This window comes from Canis lupus, chromosome 26 (assembly GCF_003254725.2).
Source record: "Canis lupus dingo isolate Sandy chromosome 26, ASM325472v2, whole genome shotgun sequence".
Classification (NCBI taxonomy): domain Eukaryota; kingdom Metazoa; phylum Chordata; class Mammalia; order Carnivora; family Canidae; genus Canis; species Canis lupus.
In genome coordinates this window covers 34,593,753-34,619,175 of record NC_064268.1, presented here as the reverse complement: position 1 = coordinate 34,619,175, position 25,423 = coordinate 34,593,753, and the positions used below count along the sequence as shown (strand labels likewise).

The 25,423-nt window shown below is 42.1% G+C and overlaps 1 long non-coding RNA gene across 2 annotated transcripts in view; it reads left to right on the top strand.

The window, feature by feature from the left end:
* Nucleotides 1–25,141, top strand: part of LOC112656230 (uncharacterized) — a 64,743-nt gene extending 39,602 nt beyond the window's left edge. Inside the window, exons 3-4 of one of the 2 annotated variants that reach the window (XR_004809449.2) lie at nucleotides 17,710–17,835; nucleotides 24,613–25,141. This is a non-coding gene — a long non-coding RNA (uncharacterized LOC112656230). The remainder of the gene's footprint in view (nucleotides 1–17,709; nucleotides 17,836–24,612) is intronic. The other variant, XR_004809452.2, reaches the window with a different exon arrangement.
* Nucleotides 25,142–25,423: the final 282 nt, after the last annotated feature.

The following is a 25,423-nucleotide window of genomic DNA, read 5'->3' as shown; positions in this document are numbered from 1 at the left end:
ATAGCTATCTCATTCCTGAATTCTGGTTCTATCCTTCTCAACAGATCCCTAAGTGTCCAGGTAATATTTGAATTAAAGAACCTACCACATTAGGTGGGTTCAACCAATTAGAATTTAAAGATTCTAGTGCTCAGATAAGTTAGCCCAGCTAAGTAATAACCTTTCCAGTTTTCTCCTTTAAAAATATCGGATTCTGCTACATTTTACATCATCACTTTAAATTGCAAGACACCTACATGCATGCCTAGACTTGCAAAAAATATAATTATGTAGAGAGAGTTAGCATTTATTCCAAACCTAGGGGTATTTTATCTTGCACTATTTTGGTTGTATTGCCTTACAGAGTTGAACTCTGGTTTTATAGTCTTTTCTCCTCATTTTTACACCTTAACCTATCGCACAGGATATTTCGACACAGCCTTCTTTTATTTTCTTGTGCAGAGGAACGCAGCAAAAATAGCAAAACTGTGTGTGAGTGAATTGAAGAATGATTTCAGTAGACGTGTGTTCATAGCCTGCTAAGGGCAGAGGCAGAGTGTGTCTGAACACTCAGGGGTGTTCTTCAGGGCATCAGGGACATTGAACAATGTCCATCCTCAACTGCTGTGAGTCTTCAAGACCTGATGTTGCCTGTCACATGGAGGTGCTCAGTTCATGCACAGGCACTGATTTGTGTTGGATTATATGGGACACTCCCTAATTATGTTCCATACAGATGACTCATTATGAGTTTGGATAAGTGTAATTTAACATAAAGACATAAGACTTTCATGTGAATTATTCTGAACACTAAAAGTGCAAATTCATTTCCTTGTGTTCCTTCCCTCAGGACACACAGTGGGGGCTGAGGACTTGGCATTGCAAAGGACTTGGCATTGCAAAGGACTTGGCATTGCAAAGGACTTGGCATTCTTCTCTGCACAGGAGAAAAAACATTCTTTAAAATGGGAACCATAAGAGTTTGTTTGAAACTAATGTGGTTTGTAGAAACTGTTGTGTATAAGCATTTCTAGTTGCTTTTCGTTTTCTTAATAGGAAATTTGGTTCAGGAAGTATTTTATGTGTAAAAATTATTGAATCAGGGGCTCCTGGGTGGCTCAGTCAGTTCAGCGTCTGCCTTTGGCTCAGGTCATGATCTCAGTGTCCTAGGATCAAGTCCTGCCTCAGGGGCTTCCCCCTCAGTGGGGAGCATGCTCCTCCCTTTCCCGTTGCCCCTCCCCCAGCTTGTGCATGTGCGCTCTCTCTCACAGTCTCTCTCTCTGTCAAATAAATACATAAAATCTTAGAACAAACAAACAAAAAACTATGGAACCAGATAGTGTCAGGTATTTACCTCAAAGAAGCAAAGTCTGGTATTTTTTGAAAAGGATAATAATTTGCAAATTCACCTCAACTTGAACTGGTTAAAGAGCCTTCATGACTGACACATGGATGGATCAGATGACAAGTGCAATGATAGCCAACAGCTGAGCCTCCGATTACATGGGCCCCCGTGGAACATGGTAGCTGGTGACCAAATGAGGCAGTAATTACTGCGGTACATTATGAACAAGAAACCATGAATCTTCTATGGTTAGACACTAATATAATACAATAATTAGGTTCTGTCCTTACAAAGGTGCTCATGAGTGGAAGACAACCTGCTAATGATCCAAACTTTGAACTAGGCTATGCTAAAGACAAAAGTGAGAAATTTGGGAGGGATGTAACTGTCTTACAACTTTTACTACTTCCAGAGATACTTCTGTCTACTCTGAATTTGGCTCAGAAAAATTGGTTAGAAGTTGGGCCTGTGCATGGAGTCCTGTCTGGAATTGTGCTGCAGATGACACCACCCACACAGAATACAGCCTATTTTAGAATTCGTAGAACACTACTTGGTGCTTCATAGTTTGGCAGCACAGGGGCTCTGTGTGGATGGTTCATGCTAGAGGCCTTGCCACTTTCTAATACAGCCACGCTGGGTGCTGTGGTACTATTTTCTTTTTGTGCTTTTTTCCTGTGACAGTTGAAAGTGCAAGACAGACTTGTGCTGTCCAGTACAGCAGCCACAGGCCACACGTGGCTCCTGAGCACTTGAAATGTGTCTAGGCCTCTTACAATGTACTGTAAGTGTGAAATACATACCAGATTTTAAAGATTTAGTGTTAAGCAAAGAATGTAAAATTAATAATTTTGTTATATAGAGAAATGATAATATTTTGATTATATGGAATTAAATAAAATATACTATTCAGATTAACTTCATCTATTCTTTTTTACTGTTAGGAAATCTAAAATTGCATATGTGGTTCATGTTTGTGGCTCACATGTTTCTATCAGACAAAGATGCTATAGGCAGATGGTTGTGGAATAATAAGAAAAAAGATGAGAGAATAGCGCTAATAATTTTGGTTGGTCAGATTTTATGTTTTTAAGGGTTAAGGATTTGGAAGACGTTAGTAAGTACAATTAATGAGAAAAGTAAGCTATAATTGAAAGAATGCCAGTAGGATCTAAATTCTATAATATCGATTTATTCCATATGGCCAACAAAGTGTTGAGCTATTGTGAAGGCATTTTGTTATTGTTGTTAGATCAGGAGAAAATGTAAGCCTTTTGTAAGGATAAATGAGAACTAAATCAAGGAAAGTAAAAAGTAAATAGTTTAGGTATACAATCAATTGATGTGATGGAGGGAGTCAGGGTTTTCATTTGTCCCACTTTTGACACATTTCAACCTTTTAAAAAAACACAATCATGAAATAAATAATAAAATACCAGTCACTGATTCACATAAAATTATGCTGTTATTACTTTGTATAAAACATCTTCTCTCTGTCAAAAACCAAATTCAATCCACCAAGAAAAAAAGGAGAAAGATGAGTTTATTGCAAAGGTTTTGATCCATAAAATGGGAAACTCAGTTCTACAGGAGCAGAGAGTTCTGAGTTGCTCACAGACCAAAGAGTTTTTATGGGGTAAATATGGAGGTTACCGGTTGCCTACTGGTCTTCTTCCTTGTGAGGAACAAGGAAGCTCAGAGATGGCAAGAGCAGACTTGGCATTTGGGGATTGGCTGGTGTTCTCTGCTGATTTATGAGAAGAGCTCTCAGTTCCTGCAACTAACTTTAAATAAGGTTAAGTTTCATTTTCTTTAGTGAATCTGCACCGCCAGCTCCACTATATCCCCAACCTGTATGCCTCCATTTAGTTTGATTCTTTGCCTCTGAAATGACTCCTTTAAAGAGAGCTCTTCCACTTCTTATAAGCCACTAATACCATCATGAGGGTCCTATCTCATTACTTAATCTAACTCTGATTACCTCCTAAAGGCCCATCTTCAAATAGTGTCATATTGAGGGCTAGGGCTTCATTCACATTTGGGAGACCTACAAACATTCAGTCCACAAATTGCTGAATTACTTCTTTTAATCCCACACCCTAGGATAGGTATTTTTATTATTTTTTAAGGATTTTATTTAGTTATGAGCGACACAGAGAGAGGCAGAGACATAGGCAGAGGGAGAAGCAGGCTCCCTGTTCCAATCAAGAAACCCTGGGATCATGACCTGAGCTGAAGGCAGACACTCAACCACTGAGTCACCCAGGAGTCCCTTATTATTGTTTTTGAGATAAATATTATTTTGATCCATTTCACAAATGGAGCAATTAGCACAGGGAGGTTATGTAATACATTTAGGGCCATAGAGCTAGTAAGTGGCAGGACCTAAGTTCAAATCCAGGCAGTATGGACCTATAGCCTAGGCTCCTAACCACTTTGCTATGTCACCTCACTGTATTGAAAAGAATTGGGGACGCCTGGGGGGCTTAGCAGTTGAGCGTCTGCCTTCGGCCCAGAGTGTAATCCTGGGGTCTCGGGATCGAGTCCCGCATCAGGCTCCCTGCATGGAGCCTACTTCTCTCTCTGCTTCTTTCTCTGCCTCTCTAAAAAAAAAAAAAAAAAAAAAGAATCATAAGAAAACAAAATAATGTGGACAATTCAGACTCCTGTGTCTACAAGAGCTTCCCAGTAGACTTACACTTCCTGTACATCCTCCACTCAACCCAAACATAATGGAGACATTTAGAAGAAAAGTCTTAACCTATATTTTCCCCAGTTACCCAAATGTTACAGTATCATTTGGGAACTACATATAGCTTAAATGAGAATATAGAGATTCCTCCCATAATAAGTTCTGTAAAAGACCCGTTAAAATGGATAATTCCATGTGTCTGACATGTATTTGTCATTTTGAGACGTCTTATTACTCTTCGTCTAGCTCTGAATTCTTTTTGTTATTCTGGCATTGACGTCATCAGAATGAAGGATAATTGAAGAAATGAAAATGTGGAATAATAGTGTAGTAGTTCATATAGTGAAATACACTGATTTTTAATAGTATGAGTTATATAACCTGCATGAGATAAACTTAGAGATTTCAGATTGCAATGTTTTATATCTCTTAGGAGGAAGTTTGTTATAGTGTTCATACATCTGACAACTATTTGTTGGGTTTGACTATGTGTGCCAGGCGCTATTTGGGTGCCAGAGGTGTTTAGTAGAAACAAAAGTTCATATTTTGGTGGAGGGAGAGTGGGCGTTACAGACGACACACATGTCAGCGAAAAAATCAACAAGAAAAAAATAGGATAGTCATCAGTCCTGCACAAAGAATTAAGCTAGGATGTGAGAGTGAATTACTGGCAGCTGCTTGAGAGATGGTGGTTAGGGGACCTGTCTGAAGTGGTGACGAGGAGCTAAGATCTGCCTGACAAGAAGGGTCAGTCAGGCAGAGAAGCAGAAGACCTGGAGTGTCCTGAGGAGCAGGTGGTGGGAAGGCCCTGGAGAGCCCATGTTCTGGGGCTCTTCTGGCATATTCTGGAGAAGAAAGAAGGTTCTGTGTGCTCAGCTTGAGATGAGCCCAGAGGCAGGCAGGAGGCCACAGGCAATTTGCGTGGGGCTTTGTAAGCTGCGAGACAGGACTTCTCCCAGGGCCCTGTGACTGCAGGAGGGGGAGGCATGACCTGGTGTGCGCTTGAAAAGAGGCGGGCACTCTGACGTTGTCACCCCCCTACGGTTCCTTTAGTCTTTCTTCATGACCCCTGAGAGCCTCAGACATCAGGCCTTTGTCTAGTCTCAGCAGAAGGAACACGAAGCCCAGAGGACTGGAGGGCATCTGCCAACTGAGGCATGCACAACTTAAGGAGCTTTTTTTTTTCAGAAACATCACCTGAAAACTTCTTGCAGTTCATTGGCCAATGCAGTGTATGTGGCCAACACTACCTTGCAGGGAAGACTATTTCTGAGTTTTGACCCAGACACACCAGTGCCTCCCTGGAGACTCCAGTCAGTGGCTCATCCCTTCTCGCCTGAACAATAATAATAACAACGATAAAGGCAATCATGATAAATAGTCACTTCCTTATGGTGAGCTTGGAGGTTTGAAGGAGGTGATGTAAGTAGAACATTTAACACAATGAATGCCCAGAACATAGGAGAATAAATGCCGTGTATTAGAATGTAAGCTCCATGAAGGTAGGAATCAGGCCCATCTCCTGCAGGTGTTCAGGAAACACTTGTTCGATACCGAATGAATAAATGCAGGAGGTAAACTATCATGGCGTGTGGAGGGTAAGACCATGGTTGCACTGCAGTCAGCAGAGTGTATATGTTTGTGTTAAAAATAAGTACATGAGGGAAAAAACACCCAGCAGAGTGTTTTTCAAACATATAATTAACTGAGCCCAGATTAGGCTCTCATGCATTCTCTGGATTTTTTGGAAGAAATTTCATTGCTGGTAATGTTGTCCCTGGAGTATTTCCAAGATTCAAAAATATCAATTTGTTTCAAATGATGTTTAGTGAAGACAGGGTAATGCAAAAGAGGAAAGAATTTAACTGTTAAAATTCAAGGGTTCTTAGTGCAAAAACAAAACAAAACCAAAAACCAAAAAAAAAAAAAAAAAAAAAAAACCCACCCCAAACCCCAAAAAAACTATGTACAAATTTAGATTTTTCATTCTAGGGGAATAATTTACAATTAACTGAGGGAAAAAAGAAAAAAGAAAAACCCTGACCATTGTCCTCTTTAACCTGAATCATGTTGCGGAGAAGTAGATTTTTTTTCTTAAGTAATATACCGATAGCTCTTAAATTATTAAGCTACTTTTACGAGGCCTTAATGGTTTGATTTTTTCCTGTGTTGAGTAGCTATGCAGAAAGGGCTGCGAGCCGTTTGCTTGCTTTTCTTCATGTAAGTCAAAATATAAAGCCCTCTTCTTGTCTGGTCTCGCTTTTCTTTTCTTTTTTTTTTAAGTGTCATGTTATTGCACATTCATTTTACACAAGCAAAAATGATAGTCACAGGCCGATTTTGAAACCATTAACTTTCTAAAGCCCAAAGCAGAGGAGCAGAGGTGTCAGCCTTCCCGTCTTGGTGGCAGAAGTCATCGAGGAAGGCAGGGAACTCATGAGGATGCATGGGAAGGTCGTGCGAAGGAGCTTCGGCCCCATGTGGCGACCCTGGGGAGCTGTTGAAGGATTTCGAGCAGAGGTGTAACGTGGGCAGGGTTTGAGGTTAGAAATCGAATCCCGAATGCAGGAAATCAGGGGTAAGTAGATTGAGAAAGTCACATGGCATGACGCAGGCACAGGGGACAGAGTATGGAACTGGTCGAGCCAGTGCCTTTCTGACTTAGGGCACCCACAGTGTAGACACGGGTGAGCAGATCCTTCACGACTTACACTCGAGAGTAGAATCAACTGGACTGAATGGGAAACGGAGATGCAGACAGTCAGAAAGAGGAGGACACAGGGAGGGCTCCGGTCTCTGCAGAGGACAGTCAGGTGGAGCCATTCACCTGGATAACGACCTTTCACGGGGGAGAGGGAAGGATTTGAGAAAGGGTGACCTGGTCTGTCAGCTGTTCCCAGGAGCTGGGCCTCTGTCCTGCAATTAATGGGAAACACAGAAAGGTCGTTAATGGGGAGCCATAGGGCAGCATCGTGCTGGTGGCAGTTAAGCAGGCTGGAGCGTGGGGGGTCTGGCTGGAAAGCGGGAGACTAATTAGGAAATTCTTACAATCACTTGCTGAGAGATAATGAGAGTGTTGACCAAGATAGCAGCGGTGGGAGAGGATGTGAGGACAGAGTGGAGATATATTTGGAATTAGTTAAATATGAGGGCAGAAGGGGAGTCAGCAGGCCAGCGTGATGCCCAGGGCCCTTCCCGGGGCGACTGGATGAAAACATCCCAACGGTGACAACCAGGAGAGATAACGGAGGAAGAAAGGGAGAAAGAGGGACAATAGGGCCAAATGATTGGGGAGAAATTTGGAAAGAGAGTGTTGTGGGGAGCACCGAGGTTGTCGAGTTTCCAGAAGCGGTCAGTGGTGCTAAATGCTCCTAGTGGTCAAGCAGATTAGGAACTAAGAATTTTCCCCCTGGTTTAACAACCAGAACAATTTCTGGGTGAACGCGGTTTCGTGGGGTGGTGTGGACAGAAACCAGACTGCTGTGGGGGGAGGCCGAGGGGAGGAAGTGGTAGTAATAGTCTAGACGCCTTCTTCACGGAGCTCAGAAAATAATAAAAACGAGCGAAAGACAGAAAATGAGGCTACAGAATAAATCCAGTTTCTTTGTTTCCTTGACTGGGTGGTAGGTTATCTATTTGTGAATCTCTCTTCCTCTGTAAATTAAATCATTTTATCTAACGGTGTGAACAATTTTCCGTAGTAAAAAGTGGGACAAAAAATATTATTAAATACTATCCTATGTTATACAGGGAATACTTTTCAACAGTAAAAGGTGGATCATGAAAACAGTAATATTAATACCAAACATATTATTGTTTTACTTTTTAGACTATATCATTCAAATATTATTTTGTCAAAAAATTTTTTTTAAGAATAAAATCCTTAAGAAGAGGAAGTCCTCCCCCACTGCTTATATTTTCCATATGTTATTTATTTTTTAGCAATAGGATAATTATTTCCAGATTCCTCTTTAACCTCCGAAGGCCTCTGGAATGTTTACTTTACTTGGGCTTTTGTCTTATTGTTGTGGTGCTAAGCATTTCTTTAGAGCGGCATTTTGGATACCGGGGATTAGCATTCGTGAAACAGGAGAGCCCTCTCATCAAGAAAACCAAATCCCTAACAACTGCGTGGCTTAATAAAACAAAAATGTGTTCCCCCTTGTTTAAAAACAGGGAGTATAGCATAGATGCTAGAATTAATGACGCTCCTCACATTTATATTCTTAACTGCCTTCGGATGCTTTCCCTAATCCGTTCATTCATTCATTCCCTAATTCTCATTTTGGGTCTACGCGGGCTGGGTATCTGATGCTAAAGGGCGCATCAGACAACATACACAAAAATCCCTTCCCTTCGCACCTTCCAGAATCTCTGGATCACAAAGTAGAGCTCTAGCTGCGGGTCCCGTGTGGATGCCCCCATGCCTGTGCCCTCCCCGCCCCCCGCCACGGGGGGCCTCTGGTCCCCTCATCTCCGCCCTCCCACACTGACCCGGGCGCCTGTCCCCGGGGGTCAGTCGGAGGGGAGAGGCTTGGTGAAGCGGGTGCACGTTGAGGAGCCACTGTGGAGCATCAAGGCAACGCCCCGTGGGGTGAGGCGAGGAGGGGTGTCTGTGTGTCTGTGTGTCTGTGCTCTGGCCCACCTGGAAGTGTTTGCTCTCTTCCTCCATCTGCTTGGAAAATTGCAGTGGAAGAGGCTGGGGATTGTCCTGACTTTCATGCCTCTCACTGGGGAATCTCTGGTTCCCTACCCTCCCAGCGACTGGAGGACCAGTCCTTTCAGATGATGGTGTTTTGCAATTTCTGCAATTTTTCAAGGTTTTGAAGGGAGAGGAAAAGCAAAGCGTAAATTAAAAGTGGGGAAGACCTGGAGAAAGAGGAGAAAACACCAAGTAAGGCAAGAGTGGAAACAAGAGAAATGGGAGGGACACCTGGGCCCCCACCCCCCCATCACCCCACACACCCCCACCCCACCCTCATCATCCCCCCCCACCCCCGCTCCAGCAGGACGCCTTCCAGGCACCTGTCTCCTCCCCCTGACGCTGCTGGGAGGGACACCTGAGCCCACCCCCTTGCTCCAGTAGGACACCTTCCACCTTCCTTCCGGGACCTGTCCCTCCCCCGACCCTGCTGGGAGGGTCACCTGGGCCCACCCCCCTGCTCCAGCAGAACGCCTCCTGGGGACCTGCCCCCTCCCTGCCAACCGACTTCCAGTACTTCTGCCCGAGTCACCTCCCTTCATCCAGATGCCCACCTTGCTCTGCCCAAGGTGGACACAGGTGTCAGGACAGAACTGCTCTGAAGCAGATGAGAAAGGAAAGAGCAGAAAGGGGGGAAGAAGGAGGAAAAGAGGAAGCTCAGCTACTTTTTTAAGACTCTCACGTAAAGTGAGTCCTGCCCTTGAAACTTCACATTGTAGAGTTATTTGTTAAGCTCCAAGAGCTGCAGTCAGAAAGATCCAGAATCGAGCTCACTCTTTGCCACTTAGCACACTTATGCCCTTGAGTAAAACCCCTTCTCCTTCCAACCTCACCATCAGTTTAAATATATACATAATTGTAATAGGTCACATTTTTTGGATGAAATGGACAGGAAGACCAGACCTAACTGGTTTCCTCAGGAAAGGTGCATTTTTTGGCTTCTGGAACTGGAACATGGGAAAGAAAAATGTGTCAGGATGGACAGGACCCAAGCCCCGGATCCTCCCCAGGGTTTTTGGTTCATTTTCTGTGTTTTGTGCGTTGGCTTCCTTCTCTCCGACTGCAGCTGGACTTTCCCCGTGAGGAGGGGGACAGGGCACTGCCATCCTGGGACTAGCAACCCATCAGCCCTGACACCAGAAGCGGTTTTTGCCTATTAGGAGCAGCCAAGGGGGGAAAAAAACAAACAAACAAACCTGGAGATGAATGCAGATTTTGGCTACTTTGGGCCACTTACTCGCACATTAATCCCTGTGGCCGAGTATGGGTGTCAAGTTTAGGTGCATGTCTTGTCTCCTGTGGCCAGCCCCAGGGCGTCAGCTGCGGAGCCTTGCCAGGCAAACTGAGACAATACTACCTACCTCAGTTTCCATCAGGTTTAAGGTGGATTGTAAAAGTGCAGCCAGTAAATTTTTAAAAAATGGGATTCAACAGAAAGCAATCATAGGGCAACTCTGTTCCTTCTCCCAGGGCCCTTGAAATTCCTCTTGGTCTAGTTTTTCTATTTTCTCTATCCTTGGGTTAGAGTTAGGTAGGTTGGAGAATTTCTTTGGTTCATTTCAATCATGAGAAAAATCCCATTTTAGTAGTTAAAAGTGGACATTCTAGCATAGTGTCATATGGAAGTCCAGAATTTGGGGCGAATTTCATCAAACCCCCAAGATGTACAGATGGTTTGTTTTCTCTTTCTCAGATTTCTTCTTCTTACCTACTAGCTATTTGTCTTAGTTCATTCAAGGCTGTTAGAACAAAAATATCATCGTCTGCGTGGCTTAAACCACAAACGTTAGTTTCTCAGTTACCGAGGACGGTGAATCTGAGATCAAGGTACTAGCAGGTTGGGTGTCTGACGAGAGCTGGCTTCCTCATTCACAGACGTTGTCTTCTGCGTCCTCACGTGTCCGAGGGATGAGGGAGCTTTCTGGGGTCTTTATTATGAGATCACTAATCCCATTCTTGGGGGGCTGGTTTTGAGTCAGATAACCTCCTCACTTCCAAGGACCTCACCCCCTGAGAGCATCACATGGGCATCACACTGGGGTTAGGATTTCCGCGTGAAGTTTGGAGGCACACAAACGTTCAGGTTCCGTGGTATCTAATCTCTGAGTTGTGCCCAAGGGGAAAGACGGTTAAGGCCAAGGGGCGGTGCGCCTGGCCCTGTTGTAACCTGGCCCATCCCATCGCTGAGCAATGTGCAGTGCCATGTCAGGGGCGTGCAGGGTGTCAAAACGGGGTCTCATGAGACGTTTGCACATTCCTTAGACACCCTCTGCAGGAAACTTCCAGGTGCAGTACTGTCCATTGAGGGAGGGCCTTCTCTGGCCGTCAGTCACGTCCACATTTCATCGCAGGAGCAGGCCTTTGGGTGAAACACCACTCCTGCCAACGGCCTTCTCCAGGGAGGGCTCGTTCCTGATGCTCATCCTTGGAGGGGCCGTTTCCTTCATCACAGCCCTGTGTTTCTCTTTGTTGGGCAGCCTGGGACCATATCGCCTGTGTGCATCCCCTAACCTCCAGGGCGCACACGCCAAGTGCCATGGCAGGCCTTCTGCCAGTGGCCTCAGGGGCAGCAGTGCAGAGGAGACAGACGTGGCACAGAACTCCCCTGGGTCAGCCCCTGTGGGTGATGTGGTGGTGGGTGACCCCACGGGGACAGAGCAGCTCGCACCCACTCTTAGCTCTGGGTTAAGAACATCGCACGATAGGGTGTGGGAGCACTTGTCTATTGTAGCGTCCCCACCTTTAGGGCTTCTGGCTCAACATCCTCTTACAGGTGCAGAGCTCAGGGCAGGACCTCCTCAAATTCTGTGCCCTGCCAGCCTCTGCGACCTCATCCCCCTCCTGCCCTGGTCAGTAAAGTACCTGGTATTCCACGAATGCTGCCCACGTGATCATTGTGTGCACTTGACCACTGTTACTGTTGTTCCTGCTCAGAGAAGAAGAGGTGACATTTTCTCATCTGGCTCGCATCACCACTTGTAGGCTTTCCGAGATCTCCTTTTTTTTTTTTTTTTTTTAAGATTTTATTTATTCACGAGAGACACAGAGAGAGAGGCAGAGACACAGGCAGAGGGAGAAGCAAGCTCCCCACAGGGAGCCCAATGTGGGACTCGATCCCCTAACCGAGATCATGCCCTGAGCCAAAGGCAGACGCTCAACCACTGAGCCACCCAAGTGTCTTTTTTTTTTTTTTTTTTTTTTTAAGATTTTATTTGGAGATCTCCTTTTGGAGGCTCAGTGATTGTTTTCTCTATCGGTCCTGTTCTGGGTGCACCAGCCGACCCAGGGCAGCTCTGAACATAGGCACCATCATTAGGAGCATGAAGTTGGTTGTCACAGGGAACCGAATGTGCGTCCAGCTGCAAGAACTGTTCCTTGGGACCTTATATAACTTACTCTACCCTTGGGAGTTTCAGTTTCCTTGGATCGAAGATGAGGACAGCAGAAAACTTTCTCATTGCTGTTAGACAATTAAAGGACACAAAGTATGTGCCGTGCTCGGTATATGGTTCACGTTCCATGGTGGATGGCCTTAGGGTCTGTGACTGAGTCTTTGGGTTCCTTTGTGCCCTCCTGCCCTGTGGACGCTGCTCCTTTGGGTTGAAATGGTTTACTCTCCTTCTCCACTCACGAGCATTTTACCTGTCTGGCAAGCACACCTCCAGTATGGGCCCATTTGTCTCTTCTGTGCTTCCATGGAGCGTTTTATATACCTACTCTAAGTTATTCTCAAATTTACGAGCGTTCTTAGCAGAGGAACTGATTTCTTTATTTTTTGTAAAATCATATGGGAACACGTGAGCATTTAATAAGGTTTGTGGAAGAAAGAAAGACTATATATAAATATAAATATATAAAAAGTATTTCTAAATCTCTAAGTCTTAAATTATATCAGATATATAGCAATGAAATGTGTCTTTTTTCCATCACTGCTCACTGTTAACTCTCACAGCACTGTTTCATGTCTCTTCTGGAGCTTTATACTCTATCTTTGTTATAATAGACACTTTTACTTTTTATTTTATTTTTTAATAGACACTTTTATATAATTTTCTGTCTTTAAGTTACTATACTGTATTTTGAGGAGGGCTTCTCAATTTTATTCATATTGTTTTTTTTAAATGAACCATAGTATGTACTTAATAAATATCTTTCTTTTTTAATATTTTATTTATTTGAGAGAGAGAGAGAGAGAGAACATGAGCAGGGGAAGGGCAGAGGAACAAGCAGACTCCCTGTTGAGTGTGGAGCCCAATGTAGGGCTTGATCCCAGGACCCTGAGATCATGACCTGATGCTTAACTCACTGAGCTACTGAGGCACCCCATAAACATTTTGCTAGTAAAGATGTGTATAAAATGTAGGTTTGGGCACCATTTATTGCCAGATCTTTTGCAAATTAGCAATGATTCATAATAGATATCTTGCAAATAATTGTTCCTTTAACATACATGGAAGAGACATCAGCTTATACTTTTTTTTTGGACAAATTATATTATGAATGGAAAAGTATGTACGTACTGGTCTCACTTCAGAAATGTGTACAACTAGGAATGGAGAGGTTAGCTGAGGTGCTCAGAGTAAATTAGCTGTGTCATCAGTTCATAAGGAGTCAACTGACTAAATATTTCTTTCTCTTAATTGATGAATTTAAGTACAAGGATGAGTTTTAAAATCCCCGTAAATAGGCCTCATATTTTTTGTGATGCTTTGCACAATTTACATCTTTCATCATTTTTATTTCACTCATTTTCATTGATCATTTGTAGCTTATTTTTATGTAAGAATCCAGATTCAGTTTTGAATCTGTGCTCTGTTGGTATGGGTTGGGCACGTTACTGTCTGTGTCTTAGGTTTATCTACACAAATTAGAGCATGTTTGTTGAGTTAGCCCAGTAGTTCCCAAGCTTATGTGAGTATGGTGCCTGCTTTCTCCAAATCACATACCAACCCTCCATGAAGCTAGCCTCTGGAGAATACGCCTCTGGAGCATTTGAGAACATCAAACCAGTGGATTAAGTCAATGAAGTGAAAGTAAGAAGTAAAATTGTGGGAATGACAAATGAAGTGGCCGTTGTTTCCAGACAGCCTGTACCGCTAAATTATCCAAAGAGAACCAGTTAAAAGAATAAATGATATTGTTACCTGAAAGGCAAATATATAAAAACTGTTACTTTTAAGTGTTTATATATTTTTTTCAAGATTTATTTATTTATTTTAGAGAAAGAGAGAGCGCTTGTGCACAAGAGAGTACAGGGTTAGGGGGGCCATAAGGGTAGAGGGAGAGAGAGGATCTCAAGCAGACTCCCTGCTGAGCACAGAGCCCAAGGTGGGGCTTGATCCCACGACCCTGAAATCACAGCCTGAGCCAAAATCAAGAGCTGGCCACTTAACCAATTGAGCCACCCAGACACCTCTTGCTTTTAAGTAAGATTTAAAATACTTTTTAAGTATTTAGAAAGTATAATACAGATATGCCATTTACAGTAGTAACACATATTTTAACATGCAGAAATTTTTAATTTTAATGACATTTTCATTAGATTTCAAATGCTTTTCTTATAGGAAATGCTGATGAAGATAATCATTATTGCTAAGTCCTTTTTATGTGTCAGTCACATGCATTTAAGCATCTTACATACAGCAACCCTAATAATAACCCCTTGAGAAAGTACTATTACTGTATTTTCCTTAAAGATAAAGAAGCTGAGACACAGAAATTATACAATGTGTTCCAGATTATATAATTTTTTTAAGATTTTTTTTTTATTTATTCATAAAGACAGAGAGAGAGAGGGGCAGAGACCCAGGCAGAGGGAGAAGCAGGCTTCATACAGGAAGCCCGACGTGGGACTTGATCCCAGGTCTCCAGGATCACACCCCAGGCTGAAGGTGGCGCTAAACAGCAGCGCCACAGGGGCTGCCCCCAGATTATATAATTAATAAGTGGGGCTGCCAAGATGTGAGCTCAAGCAGGCTGGCTTTGCTTAGACTGATCTTCACTTTACTCACAGTGGCAAACTGGGAAACAAATTCTACAGTATTTTTAAAGGAGCAGGAAGGAGAGACCTACTTTATCAATGAGATACATAAACATATTAGAAAGCATCAGTATGGGGATCCCTGGGTGGCTCGGTGGTTTAGTGCCGCCTTCAGCCCAGGGGTGTGATCCTGGAGGCCCCGGGATCGAGTCCCACGTCGGGGTCCCTGCATGAAGCCTGCTTCTCCCTCTGCCTGTGTCTCTACCTCGATCTCTCTCTCTCTCTCTCTCTCTCTCTCTGTCTCTTATGAATAAATAAATCTTAAAAAAAAAAAGAAAGCCTCAGTATGTAGATTTATGTCACATGCCAGCCTATAAAGCTCAGACGGAATGAGGATTAAATGGGAAAAACTTAACAATCAAACATGCAGAAATAGAAGTGATGCCACCCCTGTTTGGGTAAGACTCCCTAATTCTAAACGCAGTTAATTAATACAATAAATATTGACGGAGTGTCTGTCTGCCAGGCCTCCTGCTAAGACATTATGGGTTTAAGGATGAGCAGTCGAGAAAGGCAGGGACAGTAACCCAAAGGGATACTGATTCAATACTGACGTTAAGACTGCAGATTTACTGCTCAGCTGCTCTGTAGGGTGTTGGTTAGAGTATCTGACCTGCACCACGTCCCCGAGGAAGGCACGATGGAGCTGAGGTATAAAGGTTTGAAGGGTGGGCTCGAGGTGACCAGTGGGGAGGAGAGACGAGGAGATGTGGAGGGGGATGTTTCAGGAAAGGGGGCACCGTCCATTAGGCTGTGGGAAGTGGTGCGAAGAGGCTCACAGGCCACAGTACATCACGAGGAGAGGGAAGTGAGATGCCTCTGGGTGAATGTTTTGAGTATAGAAGAATAGAAGGTTTCAAGTATGTTAAAGTATAAAATTTCTGCCTGTTAAAACCAGAGTACAAATAAATTGGGAAAGAAGAAAATATTTACTACAATGGTCTCATAAATAATGTGTGGAAATTATCTAAGATATGAACCCAACTCTGCTTATAAATGGACCGAGGACATGAACAGACAACTGGCCAGAGAGGAAAACTACAAATATAATGAATATGGAAGCCATTTAATCTGTTTTCAGTGGAGGGATACATCAAATATTCAGAAACTTAGTAATGGGAGTATTAATCGGTGCAGGTAACAGTGAATGGGGTGTTTATAGGAGATGGAGTCTCTTTTCAGAAAGCATTTCGACAGCAAGTACCACAATGCTTAAATAATGTTAACATAGTTTGACCTTGTGATTCTAAGTCATATGTCAACCAACCCATCTGTCACCTGTTCATCAAATCTCACTGGGCAGCTACTCTGAGTCCAGACACTAAGGACAAAATTTCTGTTACAGGAAGGAATGGAATGATAGGTAGGATTAGACTACGGGAAGGGGCCTTTCGACAAATATATTACTTTTCACAAGGTGACACCCCAGTGATCACATGCAGTTTGTAAATAAAATGAGCTGCTGTAAATAAAATGGACACACACACACACACACACACACACTCAAGGGGGGACTTGCAGAGGTTTTCTTATAACTTTATCATCCTACAGACCTAGGTAAAAATGTCTACTGGTAAAAAAAAAAAAAAAACCTAGGAAAACAACATTCAGTTTTATCTAATCATGGGCTCTTGAAAACTGAATTAAACGTCTTACTTTTCCTTTTCTCTGAAAAATATCTTGTATGTGAAGGCAGTCTAACCCAGTTCCTGAAAAACAAAAGAAGTTTCCCATTGTCTGGAGTCAGTGACATGCTTAAGTAGATGGAATGACATTGATGGCAGGACATTGGCTTCAGTTTCCTCTCACTAGAGAATCATAGATTTTAGTCATCTGGGTTTATGGGGTGAAACAAGAGAGAAAGCATCAATCTCTTTTAACAATACTTCCATGTAGAATGATATAGATTTTAAAAGGATATATTTTAAAATATATCTTTGGAGCGCTCTGAGGGACTGTTTGGTTTCTCATAATTTACCTACATCCTCTGCATTCCACCTGACACCCTGGAATTAAGTGAAGTCTGAAGAATGAACTCTACACAGGAAAAAATAGGAAATAGGTTTTCCTTTGTAATGTTCCTCATGCCTGAGCATTCATTTCTCTTAAAGTTGCTGCCGTGTCCAGACACTTACTGCTCCACACGCGGATTATTATAAAACCTTAACTGCTCTTTCTCCATTAACTCTCCCTTACATGATGCCACCAGATTCGTTTTAGAAACATATCACTTTTATTCTCTCACTCTCCTGCTCAAATGTCCTTTATCATCTGCAGGATCAAGTTTTGATGATCTCAAGACATCCTAGTTTCTTCCCTTTCCACCTGAACCTAACTCCCTTGACCTGTCTCCCACTGTTCACCAGCACAAATCTTGACTCCATATGCTTATCTCAGGTCCCACATGAGTTCTGACGTCGTACCTTTGGTATATTTCTATTCTTTATGGTATGTTTTCTATTGCTGTTGCAACAGATCACCACAAAATTAGTTGGCTTAACACAATACAAATGTATTGTCTTACAGTTTGGGAGATTAGAAGTTGACATGAGAGTCTCACTGGTCTAAAATCAAGGTGTCATAGAGACTGCTCTCCTAGGTGCTCTCGAGGAAAGTCCATTTCTTGCCTTTTCCAATTTCAAGAGACTGCCTGCATCCCATGGCTCCTGGCTCCTTCCATCTTCAAAGCCAGCAGTGGCAGATGGAGTCTTTCTTCCTCCTCACTGTTCTGACTATGACTCATTGATGGCCTCCCTCTCCCTCATTGATGGTTACAAATGCCCCCCCCCAACAATGGAAGATAATCTAATTTCAAGATCAGATGATTAGCAACCTTGATGTCTTCTGCTCCATTAATTCCCCATTTGCCATATAAGGTATCAGACTCAGATTCCCAGAGGCCATCTGTTTTCTCTTCATTTGTTACCTATGGCTACTCACTTATTCCTCAGGGCCTGGTACAGGAAGCCTCCCCAGATTATGGTCAACCATGACAATTTCCCCCTTCTCTGAAGGGAGAGGAGAGCCAAGAGAAGCCTCCTTGTCTCCTGTCACCTGGATCATCTCAAATAATAGGGGTGAGTCTGCCCATGACATCTGTATAGTGAAACCGTGATCCTAGTGTACATTGTGTAGATGCAATGAGTGTATACTTTCTTGCTGCTTTTTGTTGTTCATCTTAAGACCTCAATTTTCTCATTTCCGTAGGAAAGTAGGTTGCAGGGTTTGGCATATCATGATTCAGTGTGTTCTATGGATAAAGAATTGTAGAAGTTGTGGATAACAGCCTGAGTCTGACCCCTCCTAGAATGAGCTTTATGTATTATCACTGTTGCTGGATGTGCAGTGTCAAGTCCTAAACGTGTTTATCCTAAGGACATAATAGAGATGTGAGTGAAGATTTTTATGCAAAGAGATTCATTGTAGCTGTGGCTCCTAAATCAGAAACTAAATAGGGGATACTTAAATTCGGATAGATAAATATGATAAAACATTATGTAGGCATTAAAAATATGTTTTTAAAGATTATCTAAAAATAGAAAAAGTGATTGTATATATTTCAAGGAAAAAGAATGATACAAAACTTTGTGTGTATATATTTATATTTATATTTTATTTACATACTTACTTCTTGTTTACATATATTTCAAATCAAAGAAAGTTTATGTGAAATTAAAAGGACCTGGAAACAAAAATACTAAAATAGTAAAAGGGGTAATAACCAAGGGTAACATTATAAATGGCTTTTAAATATTTTTTATACCTTTTCTTATTTTCCACATTCCTTCTAAATTAAACATAATTTTTAGCTTTTGATAAATTATAACTTTGATGTATAATTGAACTACATGCTATTTATTCTTTTTCTTCATAATCACAGTGGTTAACCTTTAGAATAAATAAGTTTATTTAACATTTACTGGATGTTTGCTCGGCTCCAGACACCACACTGGGTACCAAGTATAAGTCAGAGCCCATGTCTTTTAGGAGCTCATCCTTTGCAAGGTAGTTGGACAAGTGAGTTAGTCAGCTGGGGCTGCCGTGAGAGATCACAGGCTGGGGGACGTGAACAACAGAAATTTGTTTTCTCACAGTTCTGGAGGCTGGAAGTCTGAGGTCAGGGTGTCAGCATGGTTGGTTTCTCCCAAGGCCTCTGTCTTTGGTGTGCAGATGGCCACTTTCTCACTATGTCCTCATGTGGTCGTCCCTCTGTGTGTACACATGTCTGTGTGTCTCTCTCACGTGTCCAGACCACCTTGTCTTATAAGGACACCAGTCAGTTTGGCTCAGGGCCACCCAAACAGCCTCATTTTAACTTAATCAGTTCTCTGAAGGTACTGGAGTATGGCCTTCAACACATAAATTTTGGAGGTGGGGGATGCAATTCAACACATGACGGTAAGTACGTAATAAATCTCAATATTTGCTAATGATGGCAATATTGGTGGTATGTACAGGCACACGACTCTTTTGGGGGGGCAGCAGTTCTTTTTAGGAAGTGGTCAAGGTTGGGTTCATAGAGAAGTAAACATTTGAGAAGAGCTTTGAAAAATCAGTGAGATTTTGCCAGTTTCTAGTTAATAGAAATGTGTCCTATAACTGTAATTGATAATATACATAGCATCAAATATATGAAAAGTGTAATTTTTACAGAAGATCAGAAAGCATGATTTTATTTTATATCACAGAGCATTAGGGTTTAGTGTATTTTGGTCGGGAACCTGATGTCCTTGTGGAGAAACGAGTCAAAGGAACCATTCTCTTGACAGTGCTGACAGTGTCTTTCACTTTTCCTGGATAAAGAATAATATCTGGGTGAAATGAAAAAATAAACATGTCTTGGGAGAAGTAGCTCTTTTCACAACTTGTGCAGCCACGTTTGGCACCAGACTCATAAGTGGGGATGTGGTGGATGCTAGGAACCCGCATTTCTGAAAAGCTCCCAAGAACATTCTGATGGTTGTCCCGGTTTACAGCAAAAGTCAGAGTAGGTCAGAGAGCTATGGGGCCTCCTGCGTGACTGAAGACCCAGTTTCCCCATGATGACTTCCCCATCCTGCAAAATATTTGTTACCTACATTAGGTAGAATTCTAAAACATTGAAAGTTTAGAATGCATTTTCTATATCGTTCTTTATTTATAGGTACTTTCCTGATTAGACTGTAAGCCTCTTGACTGGAGACCCAAATCTTTACATTTGTGTCACACATCCTGTGTCATCCCTTCCCGTGTGCCCTGCCTGGAAATCTGCGCTTGGCCCTGTAGGACAGTCTCTGATGAAGGCAGTGTTTTTATGAAGACTAAGAAATCCTTAGAGTGTCCATAATAGCATCTGTAGCTATCTTCATACTCCTGTAGGTGTTTTTTGGGGTTACACTGTTGATTGAGAACGTTTCTTACTAAGGCATCAGTGGCGTAGTGGATAACATTTCTTACTGCCCTAAGTAGACTCTTATAAACATAACAGGCCAGATTTTCACATATTTCTGTCCCACCTGTTTGGAGTTATACTGCTCCTTTTACCTCTTACAGCTAGCTGCATGTGTCCTTTATTACCTTCCGGGGATACTCTTCCTGACAGGTGTTGCCGTAACACCATATATATTTATTGTAGGAATAAAAAACCCTGTATGTTGATCAAAATTGGGCCACACATGTATGAAGAGTTCATGGAATACCAGACTTCTTCTGACAAAACGGTTGAGAAACAAAGTCTAGGGGGTCTGATGGGCCATTGCATAAAGGTTCCTGTCTAATTAATACCTTGTCACCTCAACAAGGCAGTTATATCTTTGAAGTGTTCAAAGACAGCAAAGAGATACACATATTATCTAATGGTTTATCCCTCAGATGTTTATATTAAATCTCAGAGAATAAGAATTCACCAGTATATTTTATCCCAATTTATTGTGAAATCCCAGTTGAGTGCATTTCTGTATGAATAGGTTCACTGACAGGTCCAACAAATGACCTTTATTTTGGGGCAAATTTCTAATAAGGGAGATCTCGGGAAGTTATATGTTGCTCTGATCAGTAGCTTTACACATACTTGAAAAAATACTCAGGGGATATTAAATGGAATAATTCCAAAATACCAGACTGATTCTATTAGCGTTGGTAGCCATTCTGCTACACTTTTGTCCAATGAATCCCAGTCTCTCAAACTCTCCTCCCTCTTCTTGTTCTTGTTCTTTCTCCCAACCAGGGGATATTTAAACATTTTTCATCTCGCTTCAAACTTTCCGGTGCCTCTGTGTTATGCTTTTTCTCAGCTGGTGATCTTATTTCCACTGAAGCACCCACCACCACCGCTACCCATTCATCTGCATCTATATCACATATTACACCTTCCTTCCTATTGCTATAGATGGACTGTTCATGTTCTCTTTAAAAATTTATTTATTTGAGAGAGAGTGAGAGAGTGGGGGGAGGGGTTAGAGGAAGAAAATCTCAAGCAGACTTCCCGCTGAGTGTGGAGCCCAATGTGGAGCTTGATCCCAGGGCCCCGAGATCATGACCTGAGCCGAATTCAAGGGTTGGGTGCTCAACCAACTGAGCCACTAGGTGCCCCAAACTGCTCATGTTTTGATACAACTTCTCCTGGGGCAGAAGACCTCAGCTCTCCCTCCTCCTTAAGGATATCACAGTGATATATTATCCATTCTTTGTGTGCATCATTGATGTTTCTGCCTCTACAGGATTATAGCCACCAGCTTACAGATTTTTAGTACTTTCTCCCATCTTAGCAAGGCACCCTCTCCTTGATCTAATGTTTACTCCAGCTACCACCACCCATGTCTCTCTCTTCTCTAACAGCTGAGCTCAAATAGCTTGCCTACATGCACTGTCTCTCTCCACACTGGCTTCCCACCTGCACATGAAAATGCTCTAGTGAAGCGGCCAGTCTCTACTGCACCGCTGAAGCAGCTCTTGCCAACACCACAACTGGACTTTGTGTTGCTTGGGTGAAGAGCTCATTTCCATTACTCACGCTACTTGATCTATGAGCAGCCGATAAGCTTTTTCCTAATGATTCACTTCCTTTCCAGAATGCCAGCATCTGCAGATTTTCATCCAACTTCAAGGCTGCTCCATCTCCACCTCTTTTCTGTGGTCTTATTTTATCTGTCTGACCTCTTAAGTTGGATTTCCCCAGGGCCAATTCTTGGACTTCTCCTCCCTAGATTCACTAATTCTTTGGTGAGCTCATGAGTTTCAAGTTATAAATATCAATATGGTGGTGACTTCCAAATGTATATAGCCAGCCAGCATATTTCTTGAACACCAGTCTTATTTCAGCCACGAAAATGGAGATCAGCTAATGCCATTTCTCTGCTCAGACTTTACCCATGATTTTCCATGTCACTCGGAACAAAAACCAAAGACCTCTCAGGGGCCTGGAAGGCCCCACCGGAGCTGATCCCTGCCTTGTTCCCTTCTGGGCTCCCTCTCACTCCCTCAGTCACACCCTTTCTGGTCTTCCTCATGTTCTTTAACCTTGGCCATGGCGCTCCAGCTTCAAGGCATTTGAACTGACTGTCCCTCCAGATGTCCCTGACCTACCGTTCAGTTCTCTTGAAGTCTTTGGTTGAATTTTGCCTCCTGAGTAGGGCCTCCCTGACCACCCTCTTCATCATACCTTCACCACTTTATTACACTCCACTTCCTGTTTTGTTTATCTTCATAGCACCTACGACTTACTGCTGCCTAACATGCCATATATTTTAATTATGTATTTATTGTATGTCTCCATCCAGTAGGACATAGGGTCCATGAGGGCAGAGATTTTTGTCTGTTTTGTTTATTGCTGTCTTCCCAGCACATAACCCTTGGCAAATACTGTATGTTCAATATATTGGCATTTCTCAAAGTTTGGCGCCCAGACCAGCAGCATTAGAATAACCTGAAAATGCCAATTCTTGGACCCTACTGTATTCTCACTGAATTTGAAACTCTGAGGACAGGGCCCAATCATCTGAGCCCTCCCTTCAGGTATTTCTTAATTTCTGCAAATTTTGAGAACAATTGTGATGAATATTTATTGAATGAGAGAAGAAATGAGAAAAGTTTTATTCCTGTACCCTTTTTAAAACCTTCTTTAAACTTTAAACTTTCTTTTTTTTTTAAAGATTTTATTTATTTATTCATGAGAGACATAGAGAGAGAGAGAGAAGTGGAGAAGCAGGCTCCATGCAGGGAGCCGGATGTGGGACTTGATCCCAGAACTCCAGGATCACGTCCCGGGCTGAAGGCAGGCGTTAAACTGCTGAGCCACCCGGGCTACACCTCCTGTTACCCTTTGACAACTACAGCAATCACAACTTTGGTTTAAGATGTCCTACAAATAAATGAGTAAACTCACTTCATAAAATATGTTTTTCTAATATAGTCATAATAAATTTAATAAGAAAAAGTTCTAATTTATAATATAGAAAATAAAAGACCTACACATTATCCTAAGCCATGTATCAAATATATTGAAAACTGGTATACTTAGAGAGTCATAACTGAATCTGTAAAATTAATTTATGGTTTTAATTCAGTTTTAGTTGAAACTTGTGTTAAAAATTAGTTCCAAGAACTTTGCCCTATGATTTAAAACTGTCATGGAACTGTTATGAATCAACTTGCGTCCCTTGGTCTTGTCTTGTTCTTAAACTTTTGACTCTAAATTTCTAGGTTGAACTATGCTATGTCTGTATGTTCCCTGCGTCCAAATAATCATATAACATGTGAGCATCTGTTTTGCACTTGAATCTGGGGATACACATTCTGCCATTAATGAGATGGAGGCAGAGCATCTATTTAGATTTGCAAAATCTCACGTGTTCTGTGATTATGAAGCAAGCTGACACGTCCTCCCTTCTGTCTGTGCATGAAGTTGTGATAACTCTTTCCAGGCAGAGCAAGTGTCTCTGTTAGCCCAGGACAATCTGTGTTTATACCTCATATCCTGATGTAATTATTATCAGCATCCCTCATCTCTAAAAGTGTGATGATACATTCTATGGCCACCCTATATATATATATATATATATATGTCGTTCCACAGTGTATGAAGAATATTGGAAACCAGGGTTCTAAATATCTCTGATATTCACTGGGAATGTCATTAAAACATTCTAGGTGTTAGTCCTTTAAGTACTACAGTGAGGAAGGAAAGCTTTTATATAACGTGTACAAACAAGTATTATATGGCATTATATATTTTACCAAGAATTTCCACTTGTTAACATGGTATTTTACTTGTATTCAGTTTCATTAAGGTGTCTCCCAAATCTGATCCTAAATGTTGGTATCAATTTCCGAAGATGTCATGTTTCTTAGTTTGTATTATCAGGATGATATTGTGATATTACTGCTGCAGACAGAAAAGTGAAAAAGGCAATTACAAACAGATTGCTCTGCTGAATTTCTTTCCTTTAGTGAGTTAACTAATCCTTTCACTTATGTGACATTGTGAAGCTACCGCCTCAGACCCCACACCTGTAAAGAGTGTGGATGTGTGCCGAATCATAACTGGGTGTGACTGGGATTTTGAGTTACGTTCTATGGACTGGTGCTCCCCAGAAATTTTTAGTTTGCATCACGTTTTGGGGCAAAATGAAAACGTAAATAAGATAAATCCACATATCTTACTGAATAAATGCACTAATAGGCTCAAGTGCTTTTCCTTTAAGAACTCAGACCTCAAATGTAAATTGTACATGACTGTGAACCAAGCCTTGCTAGTGTATAACAACCTCTTTGGAATGGTTTTAAAGATTATCTGGCTTTTAAAAATTTCAATTGGTCTTGCACACTAATTTGTAGAGAATTAAAGTTTATTGATGGATCGATGTCATCTCCCCTAGGCTTTGCCATCCATCATAGATCGTTTTAATGGAAGGATACATGTCAGTTGGAAGGAATGAATGTCCTGTCCCTAGAACCATCCATATGGGGTGTTTCAACAGTTACTGCAATTCTGTGATCAATTGTGCAGCTCATCCAGACCACTAGAGTCTTTGTGACATACATGTTTGTTGACTTGATTCGTCCTCATAAATGCATCAGTGCTCTGCGAGGCCTGTCTGACCAGCCTGTTTCTGCTGGCCTTCCTCACAGTTATGCCGACACCCATTCCAGCTGCCGTACCCAGAACCACTGTGCACAGTTCCACATGTGTAACAAAAATGGTTGGCACAAACACACTGACCTTGGCATGACACCCTGTGTGGGCGGTTTGTATACATAATCATGACCACAGCCTGCTTGGCCTGCTTAAGGTCCTATAACAAGTGTGGGTTTGGTTACAGCTTGAAGTCCTGCAGTTCGTAGTCTGAGGTTGACCTTAAAATAGCCAATCCCAACACTTTACTTTTTTTCTGCAATAAATGCTGTCAAAATGGTCTCAATTTTATAGAGTGTATTATTTTTATGGGAAAAAAGTAGTTGTATTGGCCTAATGCTACTCTCTCCAATGAGTTGCTTTGTAACTGGGATGCACTTACTTCTGAGAGCTCTTTTGTTCTGGGCCGGAAGGGATGCCGAGTCCAACGTGACAGCACATCTTCACTGTGTTACTTGGTGGAGAATATATTAAGACAAAAGTATATATTGCAGAATAGCATGCGGAATCCATACATGGTTTTAAAAATACGAGTCTTCCAAAAAAATTAAGTT